Below are 8,015 nucleotides of genomic sequence, written 5' to 3' on the forward strand. Positions count from 1 at the left end.
GTTGCGATCATCTGCTTATTATATTAGGTACGTGATGTACTTTATTATTACCAGATCGTGTGAACTTCTGAAGCTAACAGCACACAGCATGTTATAGTGAAACGCTATACGGCTTTTGTTGTTTTTTTATTTCGATCATATTTCCATCGTATATTATATTATTTTCTAATTTGTTTTTCCACTCTTGAATGGTCTTAAACTTACTTATGCACCATTATGTTCAATAATTTGTTATCGATTGAGGATTGTTTTTCGTATCAATTACTAACTATTATTTTACGGAAAAGGAGAACAAACGAGCATACTGGTCATCTGGTGTTAAGGAATCACGGGAGCGTTGCCGGCTTTTAAGGAAGGTGTTCGCGCTTTCTTTGAAGGTACCTATATCGTATCGTCCCGGAAACATCGCACAAGGAAGCTTCTTCCACAGCTTTGTAGTACGTTGAAGGAAGCTCCTTGAAAACCGCACTGTGGTGGAACGCTTCACATCCAGATAGTGGAATAGTTGATAGAGATGAGTGGGGATGATATCCTAATATCATCCTGACCATACATTCCACCTTTACGACACATATTAGGACTTGTGAGAGTGGTGAGTCGTGCGAAGGTCGAAATCGGCGGTATGAAAAAATATAGACTGGCTATGTAAGGAGTAAAATGTAAAATCAAGCAGACAAACAGACGACCCGTTAAGCTGTGGTTATAAAGTATCAGTATGTGATATAAGAAGTGACACATTTCAAAACAAATACTTTTTCCGTTAAGATCGGCGTCTTATTATTTCTCCGAGACCCTTTTTTTATTACTGCGCAACCATTCGCAGCAACTTCAGAGCGAACTTGAAGTTTGGCGAGAGGTATAACTAACTACTGAAAATCCTTCCAAAAACGATAATTTCACATATAAATACAAAATTAAAAAAAAACAAAGTCCTATAATAATTAAATTTCAAAGGTAGTTCCAGTTGAAGTTAAGAAGTTTGAGAGAGAGAGAAACTTAGGACACACCCTTTTCATCACAACAAGTTTTGAATAAGTGACTTAATAGCGATTTGTGATTGATAAAAGATTTAAATCTTGATATAAAGACATAAGATGGCGTACAAAGCAGAGTTGCAAAATAACAAAAAGCATGGGAACTAGCGAACAGTGATTATCTATTACTCGTGACTAGTGCAATATTTGGTAACTCCTCGTGCATGAGTGCTAACAATGCGTTATTGGTGTCATAGAGACACTCCTACTGTTTTTATGAAATGCTGTTTCTTTCAATAGACTTTAAATGGCGGTTCCACCAGTAATGAGGAAAAAAAGGACACTATAGAAATTAACAAATTACAAGAGAAATGGAAATGTTAGATTGACATCCATCGAGACATGACACGAGAAGAGTGATCATTTATTGAATAGACCGACCGTTGGGTCTCTTTTATTTTCTTCTAGAGCTAGAGTTTATCCGAACATATCTTAATTTAATTCGTAGATTTATTAATCTAAATGAAATATTCATCAAAATCGCTTAGTTTAAGCCTAATTGAAGTCAAAGTTTATCTTAATTTTTTAAATACATGTACAACTGTTTTAGATTCAGTTTATTACAATGATAGCCAAAGAATGTGCGCCTTCTTATATTTCTCCTACGGATTTAATTACATATACTTAAGTAGATAAAGGATAGCATACATACCTGATAATAGAAATTTAATAAAAGGGTACAATTCGTGGAATGGGTTCTTCTAGCAGATCCTTAAGTTCATAGGACTTGGCTCAGATCTTGAGTGGTGCGTGAATTAATGGGCGCTACGAACGGGGCTCTTATGCTGTGTGCGACCTGAGCATGTCTCCCAAGCAACCCTATTTTTGAGTTCCATAATACATTCAATGATACCGCTCAAGATCCGTGCCGGGGCCTATACCGGTGTTAATTTTTACTAAGCATAATATAACAAAACCATTTCTATGTATTATTCACAAAAGTTCAAACTAATCTCGTGAAGATATAATTGAATACCGCTGATATAAATCGATTGCTTCACGTTTAACATTATTACTTCCATATATATTATCTAATGATCTATAGATCCGTCAGATTAATAAATCAATACGATAGAGATATCAGTACAAATGATTTCAACGCGCACTCATGTGCATTGTTAGTTTTTTTTTACATAAATAGGTTTCATAACTTAAACATTACACGAAGGTTTTTCATTTGATATAAAATGATAATTTAAATTCTGTGAAATAAAGTTAATTCCTTAATTTTCCTCTATTCATGTAGAATTGGCAGTAGAGTGAACACGGGATACTGGGATAAAAGGAGAGAAGATATTCTCTCGTGTTTTCCTCTTCGTAGCTAAGCAGAAAGGCAAAGCAGGTCAGTTCATCACGTGCATTACCTTATAGCTATATAGGTTAGCTAGAGTTAAAAGCTCCATCATAGGTCTTGGCATTAAATGTTTCAATAAAATACCAGACATTATAATAGGGGTATTTCAATATCTATATTTTGTGTAAATATGAACCGTTCTTTTATACATGGGGCACACTAAAAGTTTTGCACTTCTAGCTAATCGGAACTATTTGAATTTCGAATGTTATATTTTTTGAAACGTTGCAACCTTCCTAATAATAAAAAAAATAATTGGCGGGAAATCACGAGTCATTTGTTTTTTATCACAAATCAAAGTTCTACTTACGCAACGAAAATGGAATTAAGTCGAAAAGATTTTAGAGCGATGATTTTTTATGATTATAAATGTTCTCTCTCTCAGCAAGAGATGTGCCGCTCGTCTTCAAAATGCTTTAAGGAGAGAAGCACCATGCTTGAGCACCGTGAGGTGATGGTTTGCTCAATTTGAGAGAGTTCGGGTTTCTTTACATGACGAATTTCGTGAAGGACGGCCGTCAACTACCGTCAACGAAAATAATGTGGCTACTGTTAAGCGGCTAATTGAAGAAAACCAGCGCATTATCAAATTTGGAAAATTTTATGTTTAAAATGTAAAAAGGTTGTATGTGTAATGGAGAGTATTTTGAATAGCAATAAGCATAATATTTTGGTTGTAACATGTCGTTTTTTACGCAAAACTTTTGTTGTGACCTACGTACATTTTGTTAAAAACACAAAATAAAATGTATAAAAGCTTCGAAAATATTTGCACAGTTAAATTGTATATTTATTAGTCGGTAGTGATAAAGTAGGTACCTATCATTTTTATGCTAGTAACAATTAAGAAACCCAAAAGTTAATTTATCACGATCTCAAATGTGAATCAACGACCTTGTGCTAACTTGTAAAACACAAGACCCCACATTAGTTATTAAAATTACAATATTATACTCATAATAGATAATGTTCGTCGGTACCTTGAACCATTGCGTATTTCTTCATACATTTGTGCAACATAGTTAAGTTGGCACTCTACATAAGATAACATCAGCGAAATACCTACTGTAATGTGTCTAATGAAATGCTAATGAACGGCTATTTTTAATTATTATCTATCTAATGTATGAAAATAACAGCTCATGTCTTTTATATATATACTAGCTGACCCAGCAAACGTTGTATTGCCGATATTAATATCGCGATACAAAAGTAACTGTTGATCGTAGATGGGTGAAAATTTTAAGTTGTGTGTATTATTTAATGCTGACTCATAATCAAACAAATTTAAAAAAAAATGTCAAAAAAATTAAATTTGGCGTGGATTCTCAGACCTACCCAATATGCACTCAAAATTTCATGAGAATCGGTCAAGCCGTTTCGATGGACTTTAACTACAAACACCGCGACATGAGAATTTTATATATTAGAGATATCGACGTGTTAATTTAATTTGAAACCGTCTGGTAATCTAAAGCGACGTGTTTAGCGATTAGCTTCTTTCTTGCCTTGCACAGTCACTTTGTTTAATTACCGGTTACAGTATTCCCGATTCGATGCGACTTAGAAACCTTCTAGCTTAGAGAATACTCCCAACTTTAAGGCTGGTAACGCATCTCTTGACCCCCAGTATAGCAAATGTCCATGGGCATATTGCCTCACCAATTCCAATCACGTGAGCCTCCAGCTCGTTTGCCAGCCCCCTAATATAAAATAAAATAGATTTTGCATCTCGTTCAATAGTCAAATCATTAAAATCTTGCGTTGTGGTTAGCCCCTTTCAAGAATAGCCCCATAGAAGGAAAAAAAATTAGTGTACTTGGTCTAAAGTAAAACAAAATATTAATTTATAAAATTGTTCAACAATGAAATGATGAAAATTACGAAATAATCAAGAAATAACCGTTCGCCTAGGGCTAGCGTTCATTCGTAAGTATCTCGTCACGAATTCACCATCTTACTCCACAAGTCAAAGTGGGTAAAGATGATTTAAGTACTTACCTACCTAAAAGAAATATTGAATTGGGCGTTATTTTCCAGAAATCCAAAATTATACAAATCTGAAAGCCCGAAAAATTCTGAGTGGCTCTACAACTGCGCTCGTCACCTTGAGACATATGTTATGTCTCATTTGCCCAGTAAGTTCACTAGCTACGGCGCCCTTCAGACCGAAACACAGTAATGCTTACACATTACTGCTTCACGGCAGTCATTGTGGTACCCATAATCTAGCCGGCATCCTGTGCAAACGAGCCTCCCACTGGTGAAGTTGAATCTCGTCCCAGAATTTGGCAAGTCAACATCTCCTGAGGATGCCTCATGTAGAGGCTAAGCACGAGTCAAATTGAATGAAGATGAATTTTATCGGAATTCACACTTAAGAAGGCTTACAATATTTGAATATAACTAATGAAAAACATTGCGATAAAAAAAAATTGCCGGCGTAGTATTTTTATTTTATCCAGAAAGTGCCAGCATTTTTTTACTAATTAAATTTCATATTTAATAAGTTTAAATAAATTTTATTGTCAAAAGCCCGAAGTTGGCTTGCGCCAGCAAAATAAACGTACACGGCCGTATTCACCCATCTTATAAAGTCTGGTCTGAAAGTTCCGGGAGTCGAGACTTTAATACAAAATCATTTTCTTTTTGAAGCCTTTTTTAGATAAAAAATCTTCATTAGTTTTTAAGAAATTCGTACTTTTTTAGTAAATTATTATGAACTTTTGTAATTTATCGTTCGCCACTTGAAATTTTTCAAATCATGTACACGCGATTTTGAATCGAATGACACCTCATTCATATTTTTCTGAGACTGCTGAAAAAAGTGAAACAAAAAAGCACTTGTTGACTTAAGTTAAAAAAAAGGAAACAAAAGCCTTCATACGCATTTAATACAACTCAACTCTTGAAAGAGAAACTTTCACAGCTTACATTTTTTCACCGAAATTTTTATGTGTAGCCCCGGCCTAACACACGGTGATGCCTCATCCGTTTCCAAATAGTAAACAGATAACTCAAAAGCCAAGGTCAACGAAAATTGTACTAGAGCTAGTCTCAAACCGGTCTCTATGTAGATATATCTAACAACGCTACTTTGATTTGATGTTATGTAGATATTTGAAAGTTACCTGCGTCTAGTGAGAGATTATGTGGACCTTCACGATGTTATGAAATTTGACTTTGATCTAAAAACTTATAGACAACATATATATGCAATATATTTATATAAAATGATATCGATTCATCAATAATAAATTACAAGTTTCAACATTAAGGCTGATATGGTTATTATATATCTATAAACTCTCAAAAAGGGTTATTCAGGTTATTAAGGATTATAGATTAACCCCCTTTTTCATAATAGTCTGCTAACTTAAAGCATTGCTAATTCTCACTCTGTTTTCTTGTATTGACCTAAGTCAGAATGAGAAAAAACACTCCTTAGCGGCTGTTTTAAGTTACGCTGCAGACCATTATGAATAAGGGGGCTAGAGTATATGGCACTCAAAAAGCGTAATCCTCAAGGTCTATGAAACTCATAAAGGATTATTATCTATGTCTATGAAACTCAAAAATAGATACGTATCTAATGTAACGTAATTTATTTTACGTCAGTCTAGTTATCTTCTGTGACGATCTGAAACACATTGGTTGTTGAAATGAAGACTTCTTATGGCGCGTGAATACTTTGTCAAAACAAGTCGAAATATTTACGGTCGCTAACCAACATTTGTAGGTACACTTCCGTGCATTTGTAATTATGTGAATATTAGAATGAATGAATTAAAATACTTTAATGTTACAATTTGTACAATAATAGTTATAGTGGTATAATTAGGCAATCTTAGCTGAGATCTGTAGGTCTACTCTTATTCAACGAAAAACGATGTTTTGATCGAAGTCTCGTGTGTCCTCTACTACGGTTCCATTCGTTCCGAAATTACGTCTCGAACGAAAACTGTTTGACATTCTGAGTTTCTGAACCGATTTGTAGATGGATTATTTTTATATTCTATTAAATACATGATACTTTTTTTACGAATAAACAAGTCATAAAAGAATTGAAAATAGTGGCTCGTTACAAATATTTAAAAAATTCAAAGATCATCTTGTTGAATGATAAAACATGTGGTACATTTATATATCTAGTTATGATGAACTGATACTTTGAATTGCGAATAATAAAAACTTACTGCCATTGAAGAAATATTTTTAGTTTCACAGCGTCAAAAAAACGTTTTAAGAGCCTGATAAATTATTTTCGTGTTAAGTACGGTGAAAAAAAATTTTTTAAAGTTTTTAATAAAAATGTAAGTTTAATTATGGACATATTATAACATATGTACAAATAAATATAGCACGTTATAAGCGATTGACATTTATCTAAGGCTTTAGAACAACTGCTAAATAATACTAAGTTTTATGTCCTCAGACTTTACCGTTTACTAGATACACATATTGCTTAAAATATTCTTAGTTAGAAAATTTTAAGGTTAAGCGTTCTTAAAGTTTACATGTTATTGAGTGTAAACGCGAACCACAATGTAATCTTAAGACAGTGCAAAGGCTTTAGTAAATTCAGAATCATGTGTGTTGAAACCCGGGCTTGACATACATATTAAGATTGTCGCTGTAACGCATCATTCAATTAAGTAATTGGTACTACAAAAATACATAAAACACAGTGATTTAGTATTGAATTTTTACACACAATCGAATGAATTCGAAATTAAAAATGGTATATTCTATACGCGCGGACTTTGGCAGCCGGCGTGTCAGATGGCGTTATCAATATTTTAAATTAGCTTTCTTGCTTGTAATCCGATTGAAATGACATTTGTTTATTTGTCATAATTGATCCCTTATTCCTTTTCATATAGATCAAAGGATTTTCATCGCTACAGAATTAAATTAACACTAAACTGTTTGACACAATATCGCAGTGAAAACCGAATTGAAAATGGTTAAGCTGTGTGCCATATTAGCGTGCACAAATCAAAAGCAGACAGACTCCTCGATTCCAGAAGTACCTAGAGTGTGTATAAATTGATTTAAAAAATGTATAGCAAATAAATATAATAGATTTAACAATCGAAATAAAATATTAAGACAATAAATAATAATATAATGCTATGTATTTTTAATAATTATTAACGTATTACCTTGAATTAACCGCGATTATACTAGTATAGTACTTATATTATATCAATTAATAATAAGTTCATCCCTTATACAATAAAATCCTTAATTAAAACTTACCTTGAAAGGTATTATGAACAGGTAAAGCGTAAAAATCACAGAGACACTGTCGTAATAGCTCGCTGCAGGCTTGGTCGATGTCTTTTATATGGAAGGTAGCGGGGATGTGTGCGTCTTGTGGGGACATTTGGTGCCGGCGTGCGGTCACTTATTACAACGACGATCTTAATAACCTAAACACATGATCGGATTTGGTACGGCTTACCCATGGGACTGGCGTTGTCCATCGTACAAAACTATTATTATTACATAAATAAAATTTGAAAACAAAATTTTATGAACGATGCGGGACTGGAACCCACGACCTCTCGCGTTCCGTGGTTGCGGCTTCATCTACAGGATCTACTTTACAGTTGATTACCTGC

General features: G+C 33.8%; 1 protein-coding gene across 1 annotated transcript in view; it reads right to left on the reverse strand.

The window, feature by feature from the left end:
• Positions 1-7,763, reverse strand: part of LOC126972658 (uncharacterized) — a 32,500-nt gene extending 24,737 nt beyond the window's left edge. The window contains exon 1 of the mRNA XM_050819540.1: positions 7,651-7,763. The gene's annotated coding sequence lies outside the window, so the exon portion shown is untranslated. The remainder of the gene's footprint in view (positions 1-7,650) is intronic.
• Positions 7,764-8,015: the final 252 nt, after the last annotated feature.

This window comes from Leptidea sinapis, chromosome 27 (genome assembly GCF_905404315.1).
Source record: "Leptidea sinapis chromosome 27, ilLepSina1.1, whole genome shotgun sequence".
Taxonomy (NCBI): Eukaryota; Metazoa; Arthropoda; class Insecta; order Lepidoptera; family Pieridae; genus Leptidea; species Leptidea sinapis.